The sequence below is a fragment of the Salmo trutta genome, chromosome 11 (assembly GCF_901001165.1).
Source record: "Salmo trutta chromosome 11, fSalTru1.1, whole genome shotgun sequence".
Taxonomy (NCBI): domain Eukaryota; kingdom Metazoa; phylum Chordata; class Actinopteri; order Salmoniformes; family Salmonidae; genus Salmo; species Salmo trutta.
Genome location: NC_042967.1, coordinates 16387611 through 16397993, shown reverse-complemented (window position 1 = coordinate 16397993; position 10383 = coordinate 16387611).

Sequence of the window (10383 nt, the reverse complement as noted above, 5' to 3'; positions counted from 1 at the left end):
TGTTGGGCGATTAGGCCTGGCTCGCAGTCGGCGTTCCAATTCCTCCCAAAGGTGTTTGATGGGGTTGAGGTCAGGGCTCTGTGCAGGCCAGTCAAATTCTTCCACACCGATCTCGACAAACCATTTGTGTACAGAACTCACTTTGTTCACAGGGGCATTGTCATGCTGAAACAGGAAAGGTCCTTCCCCAAGCTGTTGCCACAAAGTTGGAAGCCCAGAATCGTCTAGAATATCATTGCATGCTGTAGAGTTAAGAGTTCCTTCACTGGAACTAAGGGGCCCGAACCATAAACTGCCACAGACCATTATTCTTCCTCCACCAAACTTTTCAGTTGGCATTTTGCATTGGGGCAAATACCGTTCTCCTGGCCTCCGCCAAACCCAGATTCGTCAATCGGGCTGCCAGATGGTGAAGGGTGATTATTCAATCCAGAGAACGCGTTTCTAATCCTCCAGAGTCCAATGGCGGTAAACTTTACACCACTCCAGCCGACGTGTGGCATTGCCCATGGTGATCTTAGGCTTGTGTGCGGCTGCTCTGCCATGGAAACCCATTTCATGAAGCTCCCGATGAACAGTTCTTGAGCTGACGTTGCTTCCAGAGGCAGTTTGGAACCCATTGTTGAGTGTTGCAACCGAGGACAGACGATTTTTACACGATACGTGCATCAGCACTCGGCGGTCCCGTTCTGTGAGCTTGCGTGGCTTACCACTTAACGGCTGAGCCGATGTTACTCCTAGAGGTTTCCACTTCACAATAACAACACTTACAGTTGACCGGGGAAGCTCTAGCAGGGCAGATATTTGACGAACTGACTTGTTGGAAAGGTGGCATCCTATGACGGTGCCACGTTGAAAGTCACTGAGCTTTTCAGTAAGGCCATTCTACTGCCAATGTTTGTCTATGGAGATTGCATGGCTGTGTGCTCGGTTTTAAACACCTGTCAGCAACGGGTTTTGCTGAAGTAGAATCCAGTCATTTGAAGGGGTGTCCACATACTTTTGTATATATAGTTTATGTGTATGTGTGTGTGTAAATGTGTCTAAAAATGTGTGTGTCCTCCAGCCTCCAGAGAACCAGCTGAGTCCTCTCCGGCCCTAGGGGTGGTGTGAGCCACTCCTCCCCCAGAGCAGGACTAATTAGGAGGGCGGGCAGCCTCCCCCTCTCTCCCCCACCTCCCCCTATCTCCTCCCACCGCGCCAGCAAGCCACGGCCCTGGAAAAACAAGTCAGGTGCTAAAATGTGAACGTGGATTAGTTTCTATGCCAACGGCAGCAGGACAACGTGCCGCTCACGCATCCACAGCCAGGGTCCTCTGTCTGCTAGACACTTGTTTCTATCCCCCCTGTTTTCTCTCCTCCTCCTCCTCCTCCTCTCTGATTCCTCTCCTCTCTGTCAGTCCAGGGAGATAAGCCGTGGCCCTGTGCCTGGTATTAAACCTTATCTCACCCAGCTGGCTCTCACGGCCTGCAGGGTCGGAGCAAAGCGACGGACGGAAGTCTCCGTTTCACCTAAATAGCCCTTGTTCAAATGACCACCTTTGGGTTCTTTGCATTGTGTTTTGACTGTAACGGTATACTGGTTGGAATGGGTTTAGATTAGTGGTGTTTTTCCCGCTCTCTCTCAGTGTTGAAATCACCATGAAATCATCACGTATTACGTATGGAAGGTATACGTTGTAAGGTATACAGTTCACTGATGTCTGTCACCTGAGCAAACAGAAAAAAACTGGCATCTCAGGCAGTATTTATATTCCTCTTCAGGCCACCGTCTATGTAAACGCATTGGAGTCCAATAGCTTATATTATATATCATCAGTCATTCTCACCCTGTATGTAAATAGAGAGCGGCGGATAGATAGCCAGCCAGTCAGCAACTGGAGTCACATGCAGCATTTCCTTTGTGTGGTATTTCCTCCTGCTAACCCTCCTGCTACGGCTTGTCCTTCTCCATGCAGAGAGAGAGAGAGGGGCAGGGAGAGGGAGAGGGAGGAGGAGAGAGAGGCAGAGATAGTGAGACATACATCACACAATCTCTCTCTCTCTCTCTCTCTCTCTCTCTCTCTCTCTCTCTCTCTCTCTCTCTCTCTCACACACACACACACACACACACACACACACACACACACACACACACACACACACACACACACACACACACACACACACACACACACACACACACACACACACACACACACAGCCAGGTAGGTTCTAGGGGAGGAAAGGGTTAATGTGAAAACAATAACAAGGGGAGCGTGCGGCGCAGCTCCCTGGAAGTGTCAGGCTCTCTGTTCATTGACAGTGTCGTGCACCCAACGCCCCGAGAGCGCCGGCAGCCTCACAAAGACAGACAGCTCGAATTAATCCCAGAGGGGGAGTGCGTGACAGTTTGGCAGTGCAGAGAATTGAAAAGGAGGGAGGATGCTGGAAATGGGGAAGGTGCGAGCATTTGTCAAATCATAATTAAATGATGAATCACTATTCCGTTATTAACGATGCCCGACCGAACCTCCCCCTGCAAGAAAAAAAGGAATAAAAAATGATAGAGCTGCGACCACAGGCATTGTGGCCAGACAAAAATGATGGTTTTATCCTATCCGCCAAACTTGGTCTTTTTGTTTTTACAGAGTTGTGGTTTCTTAAAATAGAATGCTTTATTTGTTTTGTTTCACACATTTTGAAATGAGTCTATCCTATGGATAATATACTTGGTATTCCAACACCATATCACAAAATGAGTGACTTCTTAAATAATATGAAAAAATCGAACTAAATTAATCAGCACTTCAAATCAAATCAAAGAGCGTTGGGCCAGTAACCGAAAGGTTGCTGGTTTGAATCCCAGAGCAGGCAAGGTGGAAAGATCTGCTGTTCTGCCCTTGAGAAATGCAGTTAACCCCCCAACAACAACCCCCAACAACAACTGCTCCCCAGGTGCCGATGATGTGTACGTGGATTAAGGCAGCCCCACCCAGCACCTCTCTGATTCAGGTTAAATGTGGAAGACACATTTCGGCTGAATGCATTCAGTTGTGCAACTGACTAGGTATCCCCCTTTCCCCAACAGGTGTAGACTAACAGTGAAATGCTTACGGGTCCTTTTCCAACAATGCAGACTTAAAGATAAAGAAATAAAATGAAAAATATAAATAGTGCACAAGGAATAAATACATAGTGAATAAGGAATAACAGTAAAAAGTAAAAATACCAAGGCTACAGTATATACAGATAGTACCAGGTAATAGCATGGCCACAGTATATACAGGGAGTACCAGGTAATAGCATGGATATATACAGATAGTACCAGGTAATAGCATGGCTATATACAGGGAGTACCAGGTAATAGCATGGATATATACAGATAGTACCAGGTAATAGCATGGATATATACAGATAGTACCAGGTAATAGCATGGATATATACAGATAGTACCAGGTAATAGCATGGATATATACAGATAGTACCAGGTAATAGCATGGATATATACAGATAGTACCAGGTAATAGCATGGATATATACAGATAGTACCAGGTAATAGCATGGCTATATACAGATAGTACCAGGTAATAGCATGGCTATATACAGATAGTACCAGGTAATAGCATGGCTATATACAGATAGTACCAGGTAATAGCATGGCTATATACAGATAGTACCAGGTAATAGCATGGATATATACAGATAGTACCAGGTAATAGCATGGATATATACAGATAGTACCAGGTAATAGCATGGCTACAGTTTATACAGGGAGTACCAGGTAATAGCATGGCTATATACAGATGGTACCAGGTAATAGCATGGATATATACAGATAGTACCAGGTAATAGCATGGCTACAGTATATACAGATTGTACCAGGTAATAGCATGGCTATATACAGATAGTACCAGGTAATAGCATGGCTATATACAGATAGTACCAGGTAATAGCATGGCTATATACAGATAGTACCAGGTAATAGCATGGCTATATACAGATAGTACCAGGTAATAGCATGGATATATACAGATAGTACCAGGTAATAGCATGGATATATACAGATAGTACCAGGTAATAGCATGGATATATACAGATAGTACCAGGTAATAGCATGGCTATATACAGATAGTACCAGGTAATAGCATGGATATATACAGATAGTACCAGGTAATAGCATGGATATATACAGATAGTACCAGGTAATAGCATGGATATATACAGATAGTACCAGGTAATAGCATGGATATATACAGATAGTACCAGGTAATAGCATGGATATATACAGATAGTACCAGGTAATAGCATGGATATATACAGATAGTACCAGGTAATAGCATGGATATATACAGGTAGTACCAGGTAATAGCATGGATATATACAGATAGTACCAGGTAATAGCATGGATATATACAGATAGTACCAGGTAATAGCATGGATATATACTGATAGTACAAGGTAATAGCATGGATATGTACAGATAGTACCAGGTAATAGCATGGATATATACAGAAAGTACCAGGTAATAGAATGGATATATACAGATAGTACCAGGTAATAGCATGGATATACACAGATAGTACCAGGTAATAGCATGGATATATACTGATAGTACAAGGTAATAGCATGGATATATACAGATAGTACCAGGTAATAGCATGGATATATACTGATAGTACAAGGTAATAGCATGGATATGTACAGATAGTACCAGGTAATAGCATGGATATATACAGATAGTACCAGGTAATAGCATGGCTATATACAGATAGTACCAGGTAATAGCATGGATATGTACAGATAGTACCAGGTAATAGCATGGATATACACAGATAGTACCAGGTAATAGCATGGATATATACAGATAGTACCAGGTAATAGCATGGATATATACAGAAAGTACCAGGTAATAGAATGGATATATACAGATAGTACCAGGTAATAGCATGGCTATATACAGATAGTACCAGGTAATACCATGGATATATACAGATAGTACCAGGTAATAGCATGAATATATACAGATAGTACCAGGTAATACCATGGCTACATACAGGAAGTACCAGGTAATAGCATGGATATATACAGATAGTACCAGGTAATAGCATGAATATATACAGATAGTACCAGGTAATACCATGGCTATATACAGAAAGTACCAGGTAATAGAATGGATATATACAGATAGTACCAGGTAATAGCATGGATATACACAGATAGTACCAGGTAATAGCATGGATATATACTGATAGTACAAGGTAATAGCATGGATATATACAGATAGTACCAGGTAATAGCATGGATATATACTGATAGTACAAGGTAATAGCATGGATATGTACAGATAGTACCAGGTAATAGCATGGATATATACAGATAGTACCAGGTAATAGCATGGCTATATACAGATAGTACCAGGTAATAGCATGGATATGTACAGATAGTACCAGGTAATAGCATGGATATACACAGATAGTACCAGGTAATAGCATGGATATATACAGATAGTACCAGGTAATAGCATGGATATATACAGAAAGTACCAGGTAATAGAATGGATATATACAGATAGTACCAGGTAATAGCATGGCTATATACAGATAGTACCAGGTAATACCATGGATATATACAGATAGTACCAGGTAATAGCATGAATATATACAGATAGTACCAGGTAATACCATGGCTACATACAGGAAGTACCAGGTAATAGCATGGATATATACAGATAGTACCAGGTAATAGCATGAATATATACAGATAGTACCAGGTAATACCATGGCTATATACAGATAGTACCAGGTAATACCATGGATATATACAGATAGTACCAGGTAATAGCATGAATATATACAGATAGTACCAGGTAATACCATGGCTACATACAGGAAGTAGCAGGTAATAGCATGGCTACAGTATATACAGGGAGTACCAGGTAATACCATGGCTACAGTTTATACAGGGAGTACCAGGTAATACCATGGCTACAGTTTATACAGGGAGTACCAGGTAATACCATGGCTACAGTTTATACAGGGAGTACCAGGTAATACCATGGCTACAGTTGATACAGGGAGTACCAGGTAATACCATGGCTATATACAGGGAGTACCAGGTAATACCGTGGCTATATACAGGGAGTACCAGTACTGAGTCAATGTTCAGGAGTACCAGGTAATTGCATGGCTATATACAGTGAGTACCAGGTAATACCATGGGTATAGTTTGTACAGGGAGTACCAGGTAATACAATGGCTATAGTTTATACAGGGAGTACCAGGTAATACCGTGGCTATATAAATGGAGTTCCAGGTAATACCATGGCTATATGCAGGGAGTACCAGTACTGAGTCAATGTGCAGGTGTACCAGGTAATTCCTTGGCTATATACAGAGTGTACCAATACTGAGTCGATGTGCAGGGGTACCAGGTAATCCCATGGCTATATACAGGGAGTACCAATACTGAGTCGATGTGCAGGTGTATGAAGTAATTAAGGTAGACACTGTATGTACATATAGGTAGGGGTAAAGTGACCAGGCAACAGGATAGACATTTGAAATATATATATTTTTTCTTTTTACCTTTATTTAACTAGGCAAGTCAGTTATGAACAAATTCTTATTTTCAATGACTGCCTAGGAACAGTGGGTTAACTGCCTTGTTCAGGGGCAGAACGACAGATTTGTACCTTGTCAGCTTGGGGTGTCACGTTTGTCGTATGATGAAGGAGACCAAGGCGCAGTGTGTGTATCGTTCCACATTTTATTATAACTGTGAAACTATGCAAGACATACAAATAAACTACTAAACAAAATAACAAATTGTGACGAAGAGGTGAAACATACACTACCTCAAAATAATCTCCCACAAAACCAAGTGGGAAAAACAACAACTTAAATATGATCCCCAATTAGAGACAACGATAACCAGTTGCCTCTAATTGGGAATCATACAAAAACCCCGACATAGAAAAAAGAAACTAGAACCAACATAGAAATAAATAAACTAGACAAAACCCCCACCATAGAAAAAAGAAACTAGAACCAACTTAGAAATAAATAAACTAGACAAACCCCCTGTCACGCCCTGACCTACTCTACCATAGAAAATAAAAGCTTTCTATGGTCAGGACATGACATGGGGATTCGATCTTGCAACCTTTCGGTTACTAGTCCAACGCTCTAACCACTAGGCTACGCTGCCGCCCCATATAAGGACCTCATTGTCCAGCCAGGAAATGTATTACACCTTTTATACAGCAACTGTAGCTTGAACATTCTGTTTTATCTGAAAATTCCGTGACTACTCGTAATGGAGGTGTAGCCTACCTGATAAACTTAGAAGGCATTTTCCAGTTGCGTCAATACGGACCTTTAATCCACAGTAGCATCCTTTTTACTGGTGCGTCATCAGACCAGTCAGGCAGGTTCAGTTACACCACCTCAACCTGCATAATGTCTCACCATGAGGAAGCACTATGGTAGCCACCAGCCATCAGCCATCTCACTTCTCATGTAGTGTGTCACGTCCTGACTAGTAAAAGGGGTCATTTGTCATTGTAGTATGGTCAGGGCGTGGCAGGGGGTGTTGTTTTGGTGTGTTTTGGGGTTGGTTTGTTTCATGGGGATTTGTTCTAGTTTTCATTTTCTATGTTCATTTTCTATGTGTGGCCGAGTATGGTTTCCAATCAGAGGCAGGTGTCTTTCGTTGTCTCTGATTGGAAGCCATACTTAGACAGCCTGATTTTTACTTTGGGTTTGTGGGTGGTTGTTTTTTCGTATAGTCTATGTTACCTTACGGAACTGTTGTGTGTCGTTTTGTTATATTTTTGTTTAAGTGTTCACGTTACTCTAATAAAAGAAGATGAGCACTCAACACGCTGCGCTTTGGTCTAATCCTTCCGACAGTTTTGACATAGTGTGGCTCAATTTTTTGTTACTCAGACCTCAAATCAGTACAACCTGAGTTGTGGTTTACGCAGTAAATCTTTTTCTATTGTAAAAACCTACCACTACATTGTGTTATTGTGGCCCCATACTTCGGATGGGGCCACAGTGTCTCCTGACCCCTCCTGTCTCAGCCTCCAGTATTTATGCTGCAGTAGTTTATGTGTCGGGGGGCTAGGGTCAGTGTCACATCTGGAGTATTTCTCTTGTCTTTTCCGGTGTCCTGTGTGAATTTAAATATGTTCTCTCTAATTCTCTCTTTCTCTCTTTCTTTCTCTCTCTCGGAGGACCTGAGCCCTAGGACCATGCCTCAGGACTACCTGGCTTGATGACTCCTTGCTGTCCCCAGTACACCTGGCCGTGCTGCTGCTCCAGTTCCAACTGTTCTGCCTGCGGCTATGGAACCCTGACCTGTTCACCGGACGTGCTACCTGTCCCAGACCTGCTGTTTTCAACTCTTTAGAGACAGCAGGAGCGGTAGAGATACTCTCAAAGATCGGCTATGAAAAAGCCAACTGACACTTACTCTTGTGTTACTGACTTGTTGCACCCTCGACAACTACTATGATTATTATTATTTGACCATGCTGGTCATTTATGAACATTTGAACATCTTGGCCATGTGCTGTTATAATCTCCACCCGGCACAGCCAGAAGAGGACTGGCCACCCCTCATAGCCTGGTTCCTCTCTAGGTTTCTTCCTAGGTTTTGGCCTTTCTAGGGAGTTTTTCCTAGCCACCGTTTTTCCTTCTACACCTGCATTGCTTGCTATTTGGGGTTTTAGGTTGGGTTTCTGTACAGCACTTTGAGATATCAGCTGATGTAAGAAGGGCTATATAAATACATTTTATTTGATTTATTTACACTCTTAAAACAACCAAACTATTCTTCTATTTTATACTTCTACTTTTAGGTGATTATACAAAAATAAACTGTAATAGCGACCACCACTACAAGTAGATTCGCCTCACAGGTGCATCAAAGCTGGGATCGAGAGACTGAAAAACAGCCATCAGACTGCTAAATAGTCACCGCTAGCCGGCTTCTATCTCCAGGCCATCAGACTGCTAAATAGTCACCGCTAGCCGGCTTCTATCTCCAGGCCATCAGACTGCTAAATAGTCACCGCTAGCCGGCTTCTATCTCCAGGCCATCAGACTGCTAAATAGTCACCACAAGCCGGCTTCTATCTCCAGGCCATCAGACTGCTAAATAGTCACCGCTAGCCGGCTTCTATCTCCAGGCCATCAGACTGCTAAATAGTCACCACAAGCCGGCTTCTATCTCCAGGCCATCAGACTGCTAAATAGTCACCACTAGCCAGCTTCTATCTCCAGGCCATCAGACTGCTAAATAGTCACCACAAGCCGGCTTCTATCTCTAGGTCATCAGACTGCTAAATAGTCACCACAAGCCGGCTTCTATCTCCAGGCCATCAGACTGCTAAATAGTCACCACAAGCCGGCTTCTATCTCTAGGCCATCAGACTGCTAAATATTCACCACAAGCCGGCTTCTATCTCCAGGCCATCAGACTGCTAAATATTCACCACAAGCAGGCCTAAGCCCAGTAATTTGCCCTGAATCTGCCCTTAGTCACAGGTGTAGCCGGCTACCACATGGTACCCTGCACCTTAGAGACTTCTGCCCTATGTACATAGTCATTGAACACTGGTCACTTTAATAATGTTTACATACTGTTTTACCCATTTCACATGTACTGTTTATACTGTATTCTAGTCAAGGCTCATCCTATACAACTACTGCTGTACACACCTTTTCTATTCATATAATCTCCACACTGTCTATACACACATTATATATATATATATACACACACACACACACACACACACACACACACACACACACACACACACACACACACACACACACACACACACACACACACACACACACACTGTGCATTCGGAAAGTTTTCAGACCCTTTGACTTTCAGACCCCTTGATTCAATTGTCCTGAGCGCTCTGGAGCAGGTTTTCATCATGGCTCTCTCTGTACTTTGCTACGTTCATCTTTCCCTTGATCCTGACTAATCTCCCAGTCCCTGCCGTTGAAAAACAGCGTGATGCTGCCACCACCATGCTTCACCGTAGTGATGGTGCCAGGTTCCCTCCAGACGTGATGCTTGGCAGACCAGAGACTCTTTTTTAAATATTTGTATTTTCTTTTTTATTGAATATATAAAACATACAATCCACTTGCAGTGAAGCCTCTCAACCTCTACATCCCATTAGTCCTCTAACAGACTCCCAACCAGAGCGACCCACAGGAGCAACCAGGGTCAACGCCCTGCTCAAGGGCACATCAACAGATCTCCCACAAGGTCAAAAACGGGGAACCGAACCAGCTACTCATCAGCCACCGGCCTAAGCTCCCAACCGCAAGGCCACCAGCCCTCCAAGATCCCCCCCCCCACACAGTTTCTCAG